The sequence below is a fragment of the Miscanthus floridulus genome, chromosome 1 (genome assembly GCF_019320115.1).
Source record: "Miscanthus floridulus cultivar M001 chromosome 1, ASM1932011v1, whole genome shotgun sequence".
NCBI classification, from domain to species: domain Eukaryota; kingdom Viridiplantae; phylum Streptophyta; class Magnoliopsida; order Poales; family Poaceae; genus Miscanthus; species Miscanthus floridulus.
This window is the reverse complement of record NC_089580.1, coordinates 173,650,670-173,670,637: the sequence shown is the minus strand read 5'-3', so window position 1 is coordinate 173,670,637 and position 19,968 is coordinate 173,650,670. Positions and strand designations below refer to the sequence as shown.

Sequence of the window (19,968 nt, the reverse complement as noted above, 5' to 3'; positions counted from 1 at the left end):
GGCTAGAGCATCGCCCGTGGAGCTTGCCAACTTGTGTGGTAGCCCTAGGAGGTTTGTAACCATCTCTTGAAGTTAATAAACTCACCACTCATCTCAAGAGTTAAGTCTCTTAATTTGAGAATGAGGAAGGGTTGGAAAGCCCTAAGCCTTAGTGGCTAACCTCAACAACGTGGAGGTAGGCTAGCCTTGGTGGCGAGCCGAACCACAAGATAAATCATTGTGTCACTTGTGCTTGATTTTCATTACTTGCATGACATATTGTGGTTGAGGTGATTTCTAGGGTTTCTAGTTGATCTACTTGTGTGTGATGTTTCTACCACTTCTAGCTCTTGATCTGTGATTGTCATACCTGTAGTAAGCTAGGAAATTTCTCCGATCTAAGTTTTTGTTCATGGATTTTGAACTGTGATTCAAAGTTGTCTGCAGGTGCGTCAGTGCCACTGTTCTAGCCTGGTAGTGCCGTAGTCCGATAGTGCCGCCCTCCAACAATGCCTCCCTCCAAAGCGGCAGTGCTGCTGGGTGAATTTGATAAAAGTTTGAGTGTTTGTTTTGATAGGCCTATTCACCCCCCCTCTAGGCCAACCAAAGATCCTACACATACCTCCACCTCTCTTGCGGGTCTAAACACGTTCTTCATTCTAGCCTTAATTGGAGGCCATCTTCTCCACAAGAGTGGTCATAGCTAGAAGTGTAAGTGACAAGAATGCACCTCCAGTAGCAGCATCCATGGTCTCATGGGTACTATTGGTCAACCCATGGTAGAACGTCTACATGAGTAGCCAATTATCCATCCTATGATGAGGACATTCTGATATAAAGTCTTGAAAGCGTTCCCATGCCTCGGGGATAGATTCATCATGTTGCTGCTAAAAACTTAAAATTCTCCCACGTAGAGCATTGGTCTTGCCTGTGGGAAAGAACTTTGCTAGGAAGGCAGTGGAGCAATTATCCCATGTAGTGTTTCTGTCTTTATTGACGTAGAACCACCGCTTTGCCTTCCCTAAAAGTGAAAATGGGAAGAGGTGAAGTAGTATGGCGTCCTTGGTTACTCCCTTGATGGTGAAAGTGCTGCAGATCTCCAGAAAGTGTTGGAGATGTGCACTTGCATTTTCATGTGCCTTTCCCCAAAATTGGCTCACTTGCACTATGTTAATGAGAGTCGGCTTGAGCTCGAATCCATTGTCTACCACATTGACCGTGGGTCTAGTCTGAATGTTGGTAGTGGTTGCCGTAGAGAATTCGTGGAGAGTCCTATCAGCCATGGCTTCAAATTTTGGTGTTAAGCTTCACCTTGTTTGGTTGTCTTCCAATTCTAAAGCTGAGACTTTTTTGAGTTTAGCTCTACTTCTCTTAAGTAATGCTTCCGAATTGTCAACGTAGTTTGTCGAAAGGTCAAAATCGGTCATACATTACCCTACATAAGATATGAAAGTAGACAAAATAAGGGTAATACTGCTTGATAGGGGTATATGATTTATCTCGATCACATCAATAAGTATAAGTTTATCAATACTTCCTTTGCCTAGCTACCTTCCCCGGCAATGGCGCCAGAAATGCTTGTTGGTATTTATTAACTTGTCACTTGTTTTAATAGCCACCTATTATAAACATATATCTCCTGACATTACTTTACTAGGTTGTCATCCCTAGTGATGATGCCAGAGATGCTTGTTGGTACTACCTAGCATTACTATTAGAATAACTCTAAGTAGTTCTTTATTAATTTATGTGACTAGAAAGAATATATATGAATGAAAAAGGATCTACAAGCGCGCAGATAATATACCATTGTAGCACTTTACCCGGGAGTATTCCAAGTATCGTTATTTATATTTTTACCATAGGAAAGGTCTAGCATAGACAAGTATAGATAACTTATACTATTGATGGAGAAGTAAACCATAACTAATATTCTACTCATAACAGGGGTAAGTCATAGGATAAGATATATATATATATATATATGATAAGTATTGATCAATGATAATGATAAATCACTCAGACTACTCCTTTCTATGGCATTAACATGGTCAGGTAGATTATTAGACGAATAATTTCTAAGTCATTCTTAATTATAAGTCAAAGAATACATTGATTAGTGCAATTACACGTAATAGTCATTGCTAAGATCATCTTCATATCTACACATAAGGGATATTACTAAGATAGATTAAGAATAGAGCTTGTCCGCCTTTGTAACCAGATCCTACGTGCTACCTACATCGGGGAGTGGACTACAAAGGACTCAACGGGAGTGTTACGTCCGCGATCTACCACATGACCCAGAATATAGGGTGTATCTATAGGTAAACAACATATAAGCACCATGCTTACACAATGTCGACTACCCACCCATGGATCCTTAGGGTGAGCGCTATATGAACATATGCATGAATATGATGATAATCCAACTATACTAGGTATATAATCAAAGTAGATGATGAACATTATATCGAAGAACATGAATAAGATGAATACTAATAATGTCATAACAATTGTAGCAAGCATATAAAAATAATGGAGATACAAAAGAGAGAGGGGTACAAAGATTATACCGAACCACACTCTTGACATGATCGGGAATCCAAGCGAAGTCTGCTTGTCTCCCTCTAGACCTAGCCTAACTAGCTATGCCCTAGAATATAGTGGAGCTCTGAGGATGATTAGGGTTTCTGTCTTCAAAATGACTTGATGCCTTTAGGGGGCAGGGGCTAATATATATATGCTGAAGCATCCAACATGAGCCCTTGGATCAAACTGACTTAAGGAACGGTGTAAATGCAACCTAGGAGGTGGTGGAGAACTGACATTGCAACACAGAGGCTGACAAGTGGGCCCATGGGCTAGGTGGCCTATAGGTGGGCCCGGCCAACCCCACCTGGCAGCCTCTGCCTCTCTGCCTCGACGTGGAGTCCTCTCGAGTCTTCTAGAGTTTTTTGGTGTCCATTTCGCTGTGGATAAGCGCAATTAAATCTAACATGTAGGTCCACCTTGATGGTTTTATAAATAAACCCTACAGAAATCACAGATTCACCAAAACTCATAGAATTTGTTAGTTTAAACCCCTAGACCTTTGTTGGTGATCTCAATTGTGCCCTTATACATGTTTTATTGATGGTTTATAATGGCTGTTAACTACCATCAACAAGCATATACCATGTTTATGTATCAAAATACTCTTAACTCGACTCCCATCAAGCCCCATGCCTTTGTACCCCTTAATAGTATGACCAAAGATAAAACAAAGACATATACACACTACGAGAGAGCCCAGAGGGCGTTGCTTGCACTTGGCCCTATATGTAGTGTTTCTAGCTTCCGTGCATCCATACTTAAAGTACAATCATTGGGGCCAGAAACAAACCATGTGGCCACAATATGAATAATCCCTACAAAACACACATTAGTAAAAACACCTGTATTCATTAATCACCAAGAAACCAAAAACAAAATTTTGGGCCTAGATGTGTTCACCTAGGATTCAAACCCAAATGGACAAGTTATTTATATCACAAGGAATCTATGTAGTAAAGGCATTACCGCTATGTCTATCAACGGTTTCAATCAAGTTTAGAGATGCAAGCTAGCTTGTCTATAAGAGCAAGTTTAATAGTTGAGCCAAGTGAAAGCCCTAGTTTAGTTTTGACAAATTGATGAAACCCTAAGTACTAACCTTTGGCTCTAAGTGAATATGAGATAGGTTAGTACACACCAAGTGATGGAACAAAGATTAAATCTATGGAGGTGATGATGGACATGTGATGATGGTGATCAAGCTATGTCAATTTCATAACCTCGGGGTATCTTAAGCCACCGATTAGTTAGTAGTCCACATGGCCTGCAATGCCATAGTTAGCAAGGGCCCAAACGACCGAGGCCTAGCGAAAAGCTGAGCGGAGCGAGCCAGCCACCAAGGTTGGGGTCATCTCTAACCTCTTCCACCTGCCTTAGTACACGACCTCTCCCCGTCATGACCCTCGGAAGGGATGGGGAGAGGTCAAGCATAACTAGGCGTGCCTGCTCTAACAAGAGCAAGTGTGTCGCACTGACCCTGCTAGGACCGAGGGGACAACAGGCACCTTAGTCAGGTTAGACATCATCCCTGTGCCATGCCATACCGACGAGACAATACCGTACCATGGTGGCAATGGGTGCGATACCCACCATCCAAATATGGACCGACTAGACGCTTGTATGGGATACATGACAAGGGACCCAACAAAAAGGCCATCTAGACTGGCAGAGTGCCCTGACCCCGAAGATCAGGGTCATGGCCCTTGGCCCTACAAAGCGACCAAGTGAACGACAACCCAGGATGGCAACCTATTTTGGGTACAATGGCCCTAGGAACCAGGAGACAATGATGAAGGCCATGGCGGACATCGTGTTGCATAGGATGACTGACGAACCAGCATCGAGGCTATAGTGCCACCATGGCCAGCACAGTAGTGCCACATCATACCCTACCACAACGTGGCTAGAAGACCATGACAATATCCATGACCAGACGTGCACTAGAAGACGGCGTAGCTTGCAAGCCAAGTTAGCTAGGACCTCCCTTATGCTCTCCACCCTTCGGTTGGGAGAACCTCTTGCTTTGTACGTGCCCTAGCCCCGAGCTCTATATAAGGGCAGCCAGGGCACCCTCTATAACACCCTAGGTGTTTGGCTTCCGCATAATTGCATTTCATTTCATAAACATGTGCATCATCTATGTCATCATGCCATTTGTCATTGAAACATGCTTATGCAACATTCGCATATTCTGTCTGTTCATACTTTCTTGCTTATGAATGGTAGTAGTGCAAAAATGTGAAGGCAACATTTATTTCTCATACCTGGAAACATGGCACCATGGTAGGAATGTGGCAAGTTAGGCTTGCAACAAAAGTCATGCAACATATGAAACATTGCATTGCAACATATGAATGAATTGCTTGTTTTAGTCGCTTTATCACACGTGATCGTTAGAAGTGGTATAACAATTTTGTAAAGTGGTTGATCATGGTATATTACACCTTAACTACACTTAGGTTACTTGTTGGAACATTGTTCATGTAGATCAAAATGACCAAAATACCCTCAAGTGAAGGTTTGACTAGATTTGACCCTTGGAGTGTCATGGTTTGACTGATTCAAATGACCAACTTAGAAACCTTGCATGGCTTTACACTCTTTACAAAAGTTGTAGCTAATTTATTAATAAACAAAAGTTGTTTTATGACCAACTCATGAAAATGTGTGGAACATGTTCAAACAAGGCCCAAAAGTCAGATGTCCATGCTGTTTTTCACTGAAAAATTTGTCTAAGTCCTAAACTGCAATTTCAGTTGGATCGGGTCAACTTTGGCTTCATGTAACTGCTGATCCATGGTGATTTAGTGCTTGGTCCTTGAAAGGAAAATGTATCTGGATGTTACATCGACAATTTTCATGTACACCGTTTTTACTAACGAACAATGGATTAGTCAGGATAAGGTGTTGAAGTGGCGCTGTCAGTCATCGTTGATGAACCTGAATCGCTGTTTTCAGAAAATGGCCAGTGACCGTCATGGCCGACCGGTTCAGAATCCACTGGTCATGTGGCACCACTCGTCGTCGCTCGCCTGAGCGCGCAGGCCACGCGCCGTGGGCGCCCTGGCACGGACAGCCGCGTCTTGAAGCCACCCCACGCCTGCCCGACCGAGTCGCCAGCCCCAGTTGCATTTCTTGCCTCCCGCAGCGCAGCACCGAAGCCACCCGCCATTGCTGCTGGAGCTTCGCCCTAGCCTAGCTTCTGCGTCTTGGCAAAAACGCGTTGCCCAGCTTACCTAGAGCCCCGCCGTGATCCCCTCTTCCTTTTCCACCGTGTTCGCGAGTCGATCGTGCATCGGTAAGGGTCAATCGCCGATCTTTTCCCCACCACCGCCTTGTCGGACCTCGCCGGAGTAGCGCTCCTCACAGCCAGCGCTCCTCGTGTCCTCCCATTCCCTCCTCTGGCTCGCGTTAGGTCATAGGAGTACCACCGGAGCCCGTAGGGTCACCGTTAGGAACCTTGACGCCGTAGCGTCGTCGGAGCCGGCCCTGCCGCGGCCATGCACCGCCATTGCTCGTCGCCGACCCTGTAGCCACGCCAAAAGCTTCAATCAAGGGCACGGCTAGTTGCGCATTGCTGTAGTGAGCACCGTAACGCCGTTGGTCTCGCCGGAGAAGCCACCGACGGCGAGTCCCGCCGTCGTCTTCTTCCTTCCCCTGCTTCTCTCTCTGTCGCGCGGGTCCGCCTTGTCAGCCGCCGTGGCTGAGGCGGGAGCCCAGCATGGGCCGCTCCATTGTCTGGGCCGCGCCAGCGTCGCTCGTGGGCCGCCGTTCCTCGGGCCGGCCCAACAGCTGTGGCTGTGATTGTTTTCTTATTTGTTTTGTTTGGATTATTTCACAGTTTGGCATATAGATTCAAAAATGTGTATCTCAAGTTTGGTTGATCCAAATGGTGTGATTCTAATTTTTGTAGAATCACAGTGAAGTCTAGTATTTAAGAAAAATATGACATGAACACTTGTAGTGGAAATGTTGGGTGAATTAAATAGGAACTTGAAATGTGTTTTTAAATACATGCAAACTTGTTTAAATTATATCTAGAGTTCCTTTGCTCCAAAAATTATGAAATTTTGTGGGTGAGCTATTCTTGATGAGTAGAATCTCTAGTAAAAATTTTAGAGTCATTGCATGTATGGTTTTTGAGTTATAGATTTTCCTTTTATCATTGGGCAATTCTTGTGTGAATTTTAGTAATTTATTTATGAATCTAATCACTATGAAATTTATTGGAGAATGTCCTAGTACCTTAAGTATGCTAGGAAAAATATGAAATCTGTTGCTTGACACTTTTCACTAAGGTTTCCTATTTATGCCATTTTAAGCCTTTATGCCTTGTCATTTTTGTGTAGGATGAGATACTTGTTCAATTGATGTGAAATTTATGTAGTAGCCTATTGGAGACATGTATATGCTACTGTAATTTTTGTGGAATTTTATGTACACTTTGGATATGTGTTTATTATTTAACCTAAGTATCTAAATAAATTATTAAAGGCATGAGAATATTTTAGTTAGGAATGGACACTATGTTTTCTGGTGTTCTTTCAACCTGTATGATGAGTTAGTAAAGTTGGTCTTGTCCGTTGGTATGTTTACAACGTAAGTTAATAATTATTTCTTGCGTTGTGTCTTTCTGGCTAATTCTGGGAACTTTAGAAAGTTCCCCATGACAAATTGGTTTGCTGGGAAAATGGTTAATAACAAGGTTGTAGACAATTTTATAAGCTTTCTAGAAAGTCTTAAATCATGGTATTTGGATCTATAGAACTCCAGTTATGGATCAAACTTGTAGCTGCTGTTTACAGCCTGAAAACTATTGAGTGCAGTAACTGACTGGTTTGCTTTATATGAGTTGATGTGATGATTTAGATGCTAGGCTAATTTAAGATAAATTGTTAGTTGCAGGTGCTAGACCTCTTACCGAAGATGAACAACTTTATCTTAGGTTATTAGAACTTGGTGAGTGTGCCATTCTTGTTTTCCAAAAGAGATATGCACCTACTTGGTAAAAATCAATGTTAATCTTGCATCATTATGTCTTTCATGCGTCCATTCATACATGGCTATACATTTCATCATCATCTTCCATCTCTTGTGCATGCATGATTCTTACTATGCATATGCATGCAATAGGTGTTCCGGAGGGAGTTACGCTTCTGGAATTCGAGCCAGTACTTCCGGAGGAGCAGCAGCAAGCTCAGGAGCAGGAGGTGCAGGCCCTCGAAGAAGGAGTCAACGAAGAAGTTCTTGAGTGCCCCGATCACCAACCTTCATCTTTTCTGAAAGGCAAGCCCTGGAGCATTCTAAGACTCCTATGTTTTCAAAATGGTTACTTTGAGTATCTTTATTTATTGATGCATTAAGTGATAGGAATTGGATGCGAACACTTGTTGCATATATACCTATTCCTTGGCCAGTATACGTACCCTGAATCCTATTTAGGTCCAGGAGCGAATCAAAGCTTAGCCATGCTTAGACCGGTAAAAGTCGGGTGATTTCCTGTCACCTGTATATTAGAAAAATGTCTGATCACGGTTGGCTATAATCGCTATCGTGGAGAATAACCATGTGTTAATAATGAATTGCGACCGGGCGGGAGGTCGATAGAGAAGCAACAAGGCAAGGAGGTCTTGGTTGTGGATCTATCCCCGTCTGTGTCGGTTAAGGACTGATTCGCTGTACGTCCTCATGTCATGTTGAACGCATGCCTATCACTTAGTTGGCCGGATAACTCGTTCCAACCGCGAAGCCGAGTAGCTCAACTCAGGCCGGAAGACCGAGAAGTGAAAGTGCGCACCCTGGCGGTAGTAAGGATGTGCGGGGAGCTATTGGCGTAAGTCCGAGGTGAGATTGACCACCTGGCAGAGTGGACTCCCTGAGGGTGCGGCGCTGCTCGGAGCCGCGATTCCTGAGATGTACCAAAGGTGACCTAAGGCTGCCTTTGCGAGGTATGCCTGGGTTTGTGTTAGGAATACCCCTCCAGCTGGATAGAAATCGATTCGAATCGCCGTCTCTCCCGGATAGTGAGAACTTGACTGAGCAGCGGCAACGTAGATGCACTTAATTGAACTTGATGGTTAAATTGATGATGATGATGATACAACATTATACCGGATATGGTTACTAATGTTTGGAGTTGATCAATTGCTTGCTCTAGTACAGGTGCTAATCTAGTTGATAGGTTAATATTGTTAAATTGCTGCTTACTCATAAAGCAAATTATGCTCTCGTATCACTAAAGCGTTTTTGCAAAAATGGTTGTCAAGCTAGATCCACCGATAAAGCCTTGCATAATCCTTGGTGTCATTTATTTCTGGTTTACGACGGGTAAGTCTAGCTGAGTACCTTCTCGTACTCAGGGTTTATTTCCCCCTTGTTGCAGATGACGTGCTATATAACGGCTACTGCAAGTATTGTCTTCACCCCGCGGGGGATGAAGACTAGATCATGGGCATGATCATCTATGTTATCTTATCTTACTGCTTTTGCTGGATATGACTATGGTACTGGCTTGTATTTGAACTAAGTGTGTGTGATGGTGTTAAACTACTTTGCTTCCGCTATTTGTGAACTCGTTTTGTAATAACTATGTGTACTCTGATGTATGTGGTACTTATGAACTACTTGTGAAATGGATGTAACATGTGGCTTGTTATGTTGAATTACTGTGATCTTGGTTGTATGCAAGTTGGTTTGAAATCCTTCGTGGTTTCAGTTGACTACCGGGTTTATATGGGTTCAAGTATGACGGTTTGATCACTCCGATGATTGCTTTTGTACTTATGCTCTTATAAATTGGTCGGTTCTGTTACAGCTGGTATCAGAGCTAGATTCAACATTAAACATATCATATGTGTATTTAAAACAAAAGCTTTTGTTTATAAAAATCAGTTTTGACAACTTATAGCTACATATATAGGTGTTCAAATCTGAAATTTTATCTAGGTGTGCCAGTTGTCATATCCTCTATGCCTAAATAAGGACTTTCAGGTGGCTTATTTAAGTAATGACTTTTGGGGGGTAATTGCTTTCATTTTATTTCGTCGTCCATACGGCGTGCTATGGTATGAATGCCATCCGCTTGGATGGTAATGTATGGATCAAGTGCCTCTATGCCCAGGTAAAGTGAGTTGTGAGAGCATGATCGTCCAACTGTCGGTCTAGGGGAGAGTTAGTTTTGGTTACCAGAATGTTTACATGTTGCACACATGTACATATGAAGGTACTTAATTGGGTGTATCAATCGGGTAGCTTTGGATACCGAAGTATATATATCCGGGGATGTATATATGGAGAGTATCTTAGTTTACTGCTTTCATTGCATACTTATTTCTTTTGTTGGGATGGGCTGCAATGAAATTTTCTACAGGTACACTAACAACGCAACGCGTAGCTCGACTAGATACGTATATGAGAGAACGTATGTATGCCACCGTCTATGTCGCTAGAATGTTAAATTTTCTTAAGATTCGTGAGGACGTACGGAACGTGCATGCATCATGTTTACTCATGCCATTACATTTTTGCATCACTCCCTCCCTTATCTAATTATTCTGTTATAGTTTCTCATCCTATAAGGTAATCCTCTCACACCCAAGTTGCCATGCTACTACTGATGGCCGCACTAGCACTACCACCCTAGAGCAGTCTCGTTATACTTAGATGAAATTTCTGAAACTTGAAGTTGATCAAAAATTTGGCAAATGAGCGGATGCATCGCGTGAATGTGCGGAGTAAAGTTATGGCGATGTTATGGGGATGAATTATTGTGCCTCTGTTTATTGTATGAAATTAATCTCTCCAATAAGTTCAGTTTGGCATAATTCTACAATTCGTCTGCAATGTATCTGACATCGTCCATCATTACTCACAAATGCGCTTCTGCAGATGTCGCGCAATCTGCGTTCAGGCCGTGGTGGGGGTAGTGGTGATGATGATCTTCCACCACCACCATCGCCCACACCGTCTGATCTGTTGGCTATGCTCGTGGAAGGTCAGCGTGCGTTGGGTGATGCTATGCGTACCATGGCCCAGCATCAAGCCCAAGGCCGCAATCAACGTCAGGGCCAGAGCCCAACCAGTTTAGTGATTTCAAGGAATTCCAAGATACCAAGCCACCCGTCTTCAAGGAAGCTGAAGAGCCACTCCAAGCAGAAGAGTGGCTAAACACGCTTGAGCACAAGTTCCGTTTGCTCAGGGTGACAGAGCAGATGAAGGCGGAGTATGCTTCGCATCAGCTACAAGGACCAGTAGGTATATGGTGGCGACATTATCGGTCCACCCTACCAAAAAATGCCCAGATCACTTGGAATCGATTCCAGGAGGCTTTCAAGAGTCATTATATTCCTCCCGGGTTGATGGCCATCAAGCACAATGAGTTAGCAGAGCTTAAAGTACAGTTACAAGATCTATTAGAGAAAGGTCTTATCCGACCTAGTGCTTCTCCCTGGAGTTGTCCTGCTATATTTGTGAAGAAGAAGGACAAGTCATTGCGCATGTGTGTGGATTATCGTTCACTCAATGCGGTGACAATCAAGAATAAGTACCCATTGCCCCGCATTGATATTTTGTTTGATCAGTTGTCTAAGGCAAAGGTATTCTCAAAAATTGATTTGAGATCTGGTTATCATCAGATAAAGATTAGACTGGAGGATGTGCCTAAGATCGCTTTCTCCACCAGATACAGGTTGTATGAGTATCTGGTTATGTCTTTTGGCCTGACCAATGCTCCTGCATACTTCGTATATCTGATGAATTCTGTGTTCATGGAAGAACTGGACAAATTTGTAGTTGTCTTCATTGATGACATCTTAATCTTTTCTGTAAATGCTGAAGAACATGACGAGCATCTGAGAGTTGTTTTATCCAGGCTACGAGAGCATAAGCTTTATGCCAAGTTCAGTAAATGTGAGTTTTGGCTTAAGAAAGTACCTTTCTTAGGTCATGTGTTGTCCGATGAAGGGATTTCGGTTGATCCGTCTAAGGTGCAAGAAGTCATGAATTGGAAAGCACCAACTTCAGTACATGAGATCAGAAGTTTCCTTGGTTTGGCTGGGTATTATCGTCGATTCATCCCAGATTTCTCTAAGGTAGCCAAGCCCATGACCAGGTTGCTCTAAAAAGATGTGAAGTTTGTTTGGACTCCAGAGTGTGAGACTGCTTTTTGCACTTTGAGGACCTTGTTGACATCAGCTCCTGTGTTGGCATAACCTGACATCGAGAAACCTTTTGATGTGTTTTGTGATGCATCAGGTACCGGTTTAGGATGTGTCCTTATGCAGGAAGGTCGAGTTATCGCCTATGCCTCGCGTCAGCTAAGGAAGCATGAAGCTAATTATCCAACTCATGATCTTGAGTTAGCTGCGGTTGTGCATGCTTTGAAGATTTGGAGGCATTACTTGCTCGGTAACGTGTGCCATATTTATACCGATCATAAAAGTCTCAAGTATATATTCACTCAACCAGAATTGAACATGAGACAGAGAAGATGGCTAGAGTTGATTAAAGATTATAACTTAGAAGTTCATTATCATCCGGGTAAAGCAAATGTTGTTGCCGATGCTTTGAGTAGGAAATCTCACTATAATTCTCTCTTGGAGGTAGATTATCATTTGGCGCATCTGTTACATCCTGCTGTGTTGTACAGTATTACCCTTAGTTGCTCTCTAGAAAGTAAGATCATCGAGCTTCAGAAAACCGATGTGGGTGTGTTCCACATCAAAAGAAAGATGAAGGAACAAGAGACAAAACACTTTCGCATTGATGAGAAGGGTGTTCTATGGTTTAAGGACAGACTGGTAGTACCGAAGGACAAAGAGCTTAGAAACCAAATCTTAGAAGAAGCTCACTCATCCAAGTTATCTATCCACCCAGGAAGTAGTAAAATGTATCAAGATTTGAAATCTCGCTTTTGGTGGACAAAGATGAAGAAAGAAATCGCAGCTTATGTTGCAAGGTGCGACAATTGTTGTAGAGTCAAAGCAATTCACATGAAGCCTGCTGGACTTCTCCAACCATTGTCTATACCAGGATGGAAGTGGGAAGAGATTAGTATGGATTTTATTGTTGGACTTCCCCCTACCCAAAAGAATTTTAATTCCATATGGGTGATAGTGGATCGTTTAACAAAATCTGCTCATTTCATACCAGTTAGGGTTGACTATCGGCTAAGTGACTATGCTGAGCTATATTTTAACTAGATAGTATGTCTCCATGGTGTTCCTAGAACCATTGTATCTGACAGAGGACCTCAGTTCACCGCTCATTTTTGGGAACAACTGCATAAGATGATAGGGACCAACTTAGTTAGAAGTTCTGCTTATCATCCCCAAACCTCCGGACAGACGGAGCGGGTGAATCAAATATTGGAAGACATGTTAAGAGCTTGCGTCATATCATCCAAAGGTTCATGGGATAAGTGGTTACCCTTGGCTGAATTTTCCTATAATAATAGTTATCAAGAAAGCATCAAGATGGCCCCGTTCGAGGCGTTGTATGGTCGCAAGTGTAGAACTCCTTTGAACTAGGTTGAATCTGGAGAAAGGAGATACTACGGCATTGATTTCATTGAAGAGGCTGAACAACAAGTCCGTACTATCCAAAAACATATGAAAGCCGCTCAAGCTAGGTAGAAAAGCTATGCTGATAAAAGAAGGAAGCCCATTGAGTTTGAAGTGGGTGATCACGTTTATCTGAAGGTATCACCGATGAAAGGTGTGCAGCGATTCGGAGTAAAGAGAAAGCTTGCACCTAGGTATGTAGGTCCATATCCGATCATAGAGAAGAGTGGGAATGTAGCTTACAAGATAGAGTTACCTTACGAGATGAGAGCTATCTTCAATGTTTTTCATGTATCTCAACTGAAGAAATGTCTCCGTATTCCCGAAGAAAGAGTTTCACTTCGAGATGTCAAGTTGAAATCAGATCTATCCTATGAAGAAAGACCAGTGCGGGTTATCGACACGAGAGAAAGAGTAACCCGGAATCGTGTGGTTAAGTTCTACAAGGTTATGTGGAGTAACCAGGGTAGTGAGAGCGATGCAACGTGGGAGCGGGAAGATTATTTGAAGGATGTATACCCTACCTTTTATTCAAAATGGTACGGTTTCAAATCTCGGGGCGAGATTTTTTTTTGGGGGGGAGGGCTGTAACACCCTAGGTGTTTGGCTTCCGCATAATTGCATTTCATTTCATAAACATGTGCATCATCTATGTCATCATGCCATTTGTCACTGAAACATGCTTATGCAACATTCGCATATTCTGTCTGTTCATACTTTCTTGCTTATGAATGGTAGTAGTGCAAAAATGTGAAGGCAACATTTATTTCTCATACCTGGAAACATGGCACCATGGTAGGAATGTGGCAAGTTAGGCTTGCAACAAAAGTCATGCAACATATGAAACATTGCATTGCAACATATGAATGAATTGCTTGTTTTAGTCGCTTTATCACACGTGATCGTTAGAAGTGGTATAACAATTTTGTAAAGTGGTTGATCATGGTCTATTACACCTTAACTACACTTAGGTTACTTGTTGGAACATTGTTCATGTAGATCAAAATGACCAAAATACCCTCAAGTGAAGGTTTGACTAGATTTGACCCTTGGAGTGTCACGGTTTGACTGATTCAAATGACTAACTTAGAAACCTTGCATGGCTTTACACTCTTTACAAAAGTTGTAGCTAATTTATTAAGAAACAAAAGTTGTTTTATGACCAACTCATGAAAATGTGTGGAACATGTTCAAACAAGGCCCACAAGTCAGATGTCCATGCTGTTTTTCACTGAAAAATTTGTCTAAGTCCTAAACTGCAATTTCAGTTGGATCGGGTCAACTTTGGCTTCATGTAACTGCTGATCCATGGTGATTTAGTGCTTGGTCCTTGAAAGGAAAATGTAGCTAGATGTTACATCGACAATTTTCATGTACACTGTTTTTACTAACGAACAACGGATTAGTCAGGATAAGGTGTTGAAGTGGCGCTGTCAGTCATCGTTGATGAACCTGAATCGCTATTTTCAGAAAATGGTCAGTGACCGTCATGGCCGACCGGTTCAGAATCCACTGGTCGCGTGGCACCACTCGTCGTTGCTCGCCTGAGCGCGCAGGCCACGCGCCGTGGGCGCCCTAGCACGGACAGCCGCATCTTGAAGCCACCCCACGCCTGCCCGACCGAGTCGCCAGCCCCAGTTGCATTTCTCGCCTCTCGCAGCGCAGCACCGAAGCCACCCGCCATTGCTGCCAGAGCTTTGCCCTAGCCTAGCTTCTGCGTCTTGGCAAAAACGCGTTGCCCAGCTTACCCAGAGCCCCGTCGTGATCCCCTCTTCCTTTTCCACCGTGTTCGCGAGTCGATCATGCATCGGTAAGGGTCAATCGCTGATCTTTTCCCCACCACCGCCTTGTCGGACCTCGCCGGAGTAGCGCTCCTCACAGCCAGCGCTCCTCGCGTCCTCCCATTCCCTCCTCTGGCTCGCGTTAGGTCATAGGAGTACCACCGGAGCCCGTAGGGTCACCGTTAGGAACCTTGACGCCGTAGCATCGTCGGAGCCGGCCCTGCCGCGGCCATGCGCCGCCATTGCTCATCGCCGACCCTGTAGCCGCGCCAAAAGCTTCAATCAAGGGCACGGCTAGTTGCGCATTGCTGTAGTGAGCACCGTAACACCGTTGGTCTTGCCGGAGAAGCCACCGACGGCGAGTCCCGCCGTCGTCTTCTTCCTTCCCCTGCTTCTCTCTCTGTCGCGCGGGTCCGCCTTATCAGCCGCCGTGGCTGAGGCGGGAGCCCAGCGTGGGCCGCTCCATTGTTTGGGCCGCGCCAGCGTCGCTCGTGGGCCGCCGTTCCTCGGGCCGGCCCAACAGCTGTGGCTGTGATTGTTTTCTTATTTGTTTTGTTTGGATTATTTCACAGTTTGGCATATAGATTCAAAAATATGTATCTCAAGTTTGGTTGATCCAAATGGTGTGATTCTAATTTTTGTAGAATCACAGTGAAGTCTAGTATTTAAGAAAAATATGACATGAACACTTGTAGTGGAAATGTTGGGTGAATTAAATAGGAACTTGAAATGTGTTTTTAAATACATGCAAACTTGTTTAAATTATATCTAGAGTTCCTTTGCTCCAAAAATTATGAAATTTTGTGGGCGAGCTATTCTTGATGAGTAGAATCTCTGGTAAAAATTTTAGAGTCATTGCATGTATGGTTTTTGAGTTATAGATTTTCCTTTTATCATTGGGCAATTCTTGTGTGAATTTTAGTAATTTATTTATGAATCTAATCACTATGAAATTTATTGGAGAATGTCCTAGTACCTTAAGTATGCTAGGAAAAATATGAAATCTGTTGCTTGACACTTTTCACTAAGGTTTCCTATTTATGCCATTTTAAGCCTTTATGCCTTGTCATTTTTGTGTAGGATGAGATACTTGTTCAATTGATGTGAAATTTATGTAGTAGCCTATTGGAGACATGTATATGCTACTGTAATTTTTGTGGAATTTTATGTACACTTTGGATATGTGTTTATTATTTAACCTAAGTATCTAAATAAATTATTAAAGGCATGAGAATATTTTAGTTAGGAATGGACACTATGTTTTCTGGTGTTCTTTCAACCTGTATGATGAGTTAGTAAAGTTGGTCTTGTCCGTTGGTATGTTTACAACGTAAGTTAATAATTGTTTCTTGCGTTGTGTCTTTCTGGCTAATTCTGGGAACTTTAGAAAGTTCCCCATGACAAATTGGTTTGCTGGGAAAATGGTTAATAACAAGGTTGTAGACAATTTTATAAGCTTTCCAGAAAGTCTTAAATCATGGTATTTGGATCTGTAGAACTCTAGTTATGGATCAAACTTGTAGCTGCTGTTTACAGCCTGAAAACTATTGAGTGCAGTAACTGACTGGTTTGCTTTATATGAGTTGATGTGATGATTTAGATGCTAGGCTAATTTAAGATAAATTGTTAGTTGCAGGTGCTAGACCTCTTACCGAAGATGAACAACTTTATCTTAGGTTATTAGAACTTGGTGAGTGTGCCATTCTTGTTTTCCAAAAGAGATATGCACCTACTCGGTAAAAATCAATGTTAATCTTGCATCATTATGTCTTTCATGCGTCCATTCATACATGGCTATACATTTCATCATCATCTTCCATCTCTTGTGCATGCACGATTCTTACTATGCATATGCATGCAATAGGTGTTTCAGAGGGAGTTACGCTTCTGGAATTCGAGCCAGTACTTCCGGAGGAGCAGCAGCAAGCTCAGGAGCAGGAGGTGCAGGCCCCTGAAGAAGGAGTCAACGAAGAAGTTCTTGAGTGCCCCGATCACCAACCTTCATCTTTTCTGAAAGGCAAGCCCTGGAGCATTCTAAGACTCCTATGTTTTCAAAATGGTTACTTTGAGTATCTTTATTTATTGATGCATTAAGTGATAGGAATTGGATGCGAACACTTGTTGCATATATACCTATTCCTTGGCCAGTATACGTACCCTGAATCCTATTTAGGTCCAGGAGCGAATCAAAGCTTAGCCATGCTTAGACCGGTAAAAGTCGGGTGATTTCCTGTCACCTGTATATTAGAAAAATGTCTGATCACGGTTGGCTATAATCGCTATCATGGAGAAGAACCATGTGTTAATAATGAATTGTGACCGGGCGGGAGGTCGATAGAGAAGCAACAAGGCAAGGAGGTCTTGGTTGTGGATCTATCCCCGTCTGTGTCGGTTAAGGACCGATTCGCTGTATGTCCTCATGTCATGTTGAACGCATGCCTATCACTTAGTTGGCCGGATAACTCGTTCCGACCGCGAAGCCGAGTAGCTCAACTCAGGCTGGAAGACCGAGAAGTGAAAGTGCGCACCCTGGCAGTAGTAAGGATGTGCGGGGAGCTATTGGCGTAAGTCCGAGGTGAGATTGACCACCTAGCAGAGTGGACTCCCTGAGGGTGCGGCGCTGCTCGGAGCCGCGATTCCTGAGATGTACCAAAGGTGACCTAAGGCTGCCTTCGCGAGGTATGTCTGGGTTTGTGTTAGGAATACCCCTCCAGCTGGATAGAAATCGATTCGAATCACCGTCTCTCCTGGATAGTGAGAACTTGACTGAGCAGCGGCAACGTAGATGCACTTAATTGAACTTGATGGTTAAATTGATGATGATGATACAACATTATACCAGATATGGTTACTAATGTTTGGAGTTGATCAATTGCTTGCTCTAGTACAGGTGCTAATCTAGTTGATAGGTTAATATTGTTAAATTGCTGCTTACTCATAAAGCAAATTATGCTCTCGTATCACTAAAGCGTTTTTGCAAAAATGGTTGTCAAGCTAGATCCACCGATAAAGCCTTGCATAATCCTTGGTGTCATTTATTTCTGGTTTACGACGGGTAAGTCTAGCTGAGTACCTTCTCGTACTCAGGGTTTATTTCCCCCTTGTTGCAGATGACGTGCTATATAACGGCTACTGCAAGTATTGTCTTCACCCCGCGGGGGATGAAGACTAGATCATGGGCATGATCATCTATGTTATCTTATCTTACTGCTTTTGCTGGATATGACTATGGTACTGGCTTGTATTTGAACTAAGTGTGTGTGATGGTGTTAAACTACTTTGCTTCCGCTATTTGTGAACTCGTTTTGTAATAACTATGTGTACTCTGATGTATGTGGTACTTATGAACTACTTGTGAAATGGATGTAACATGTGGCTTGTTATGTTGAATTACTGTGATCTTGGTTGTATGCAAGTTGGTTTGAAATCCTTCGTGGTTTTAGTTGACTACCGGGTTTATATGGGTTCAAGTAAGATGGTTTGATCACTCCGGTGATTGCTTTTGTACTTGTGCTCTTATAAATTGGTCGGTTCTATTACACCCTCTCTAGATATTCTAAATCCTCTACCATTCCATTCATTCACCACTGTAGTAGGGCTCATGAAGCTTCTCTTTGGGTGGCCCTTCACCAAGCATAGGTCCTTCAATCTCTTCCACCTTTCTTGCACCCCCCATTGTAAGAACTTCAGAGCATTCAAACGAGGAACAAGTACGCTGGGCGATGGGTTGTAGCAGTGTTTTCCTAAACGCTAAACGGTAAACAGTCGGTCACCTACCATTTAGCCATTATTCGGGCAAAACGTCCCATTAAACGGGCTAAACGGCCAATTCAACGGGGTAAACGGGTGATTAAACGGAAACGGTGCACCGCCGTGTAGCGTTTACACGGTGTTTAAATGGGCTAAACAACCGTTTAGGTGAACAATGGGTTGTAGAGGTCCCAGCGATCCTCTGGAGTTTAAGAATGACCCCAAATCGATCCACAGGATTCACACCCTTCTTCCTAGCCTACGGAGCTGAGGCAGTGTTGCCCTCCGACATCGACCACGGCGCTCCAAGAGTGAAGGCTTTTGACCGCGACCGAGCCGCAGAGGCTCAACAAGACACGGTCGACCTACTCGAAGAGGCCCACAAAATGACCGTCATCTGCTCTGCTCGCTACCAACAAACCCTCCGCATGTACCACGAAAGAAAGATCAAGGGAAGGATACTCAAAGTCGGCAATCTTGTGCTCTGGAGGACCCAATCAACGAAGGAAAAGCACAAGCTCTCTCCACCATGGGAAGGGCCCTATATGGTGATCGAGGTAATCCGACCTAGCATCTACCGACTGGAGGACAACAATGGCAATGCTCTCACCAACACTTGGAACATTGAACAGCTACGTCATTTTTCCCCTAAATTGGGTCTAACCACCTTTTCTTTTTACTATCACATAATAAAACAACTTTGTCCCCAAACAGAAACACATTCCATGTCTTTGATTACCCAACGTAACTCGGTTCTTACTCCTAACCGAACGTACCCCACCTTTCCCTACGGATACGAGCAACCGAGCTTCGTGGGCCATGCCCCGAACTCCCAAGGTCGCACCCTACAGGACAAACGGGCAGGTACGAGAGAGAGGGGATAAAAATGAAGGTTATGCTAGGATATAAGCAGAGAACGGATATCATGGTTCTATCACAAGGGCAGTGATGACGTATTCATTGATACAAAAAACTGTTCACATGGGAACCCACCCATAAACTTAACTTTTACATTTTCTACTACTGCAAACACTATTGTGACCACAAGGGATCTGCTCGGTTCTGCTCCCTCGGCTTCGGCAAGCGCAACGGGTACCTCAAGGGCATCGCACCCATAGATGCTCAGTAGAAGAACATGGAGCTCCTAACCTTCTCATGCAGTCAAGGCTGCTCTGGGGTAGGGGCATAGCCACCAAGGTAGGAAGCAAAGGGATGCCCCATGTAGGCCATGCTGACTCCATCACGAGCGACGAGCATGGGTCCCAATCGGACATTTCTAACTGAAGCTCTCCGAATCCCATCAC

The 19,968-nt window shown here is 43.4% G+C and overlaps 1 non-coding gene across 1 annotated transcript; it reads left to right on the top strand.

Annotated features, from left to right (window-relative positions):
* The first annotated feature begins 789 nt into the window (after positions 1 to 789).
* On the top strand, positions 790 to 896 carry LOC136511689 (small nucleolar RNA R71). Its single transcript, XR_010772804.1, has one exon. It is a non-coding gene; the product is annotated as a small nucleolar RNA R71 (small nucleolar RNA).
* Positions 897 to 19,968: the final 19,072 nt, after the last annotated feature.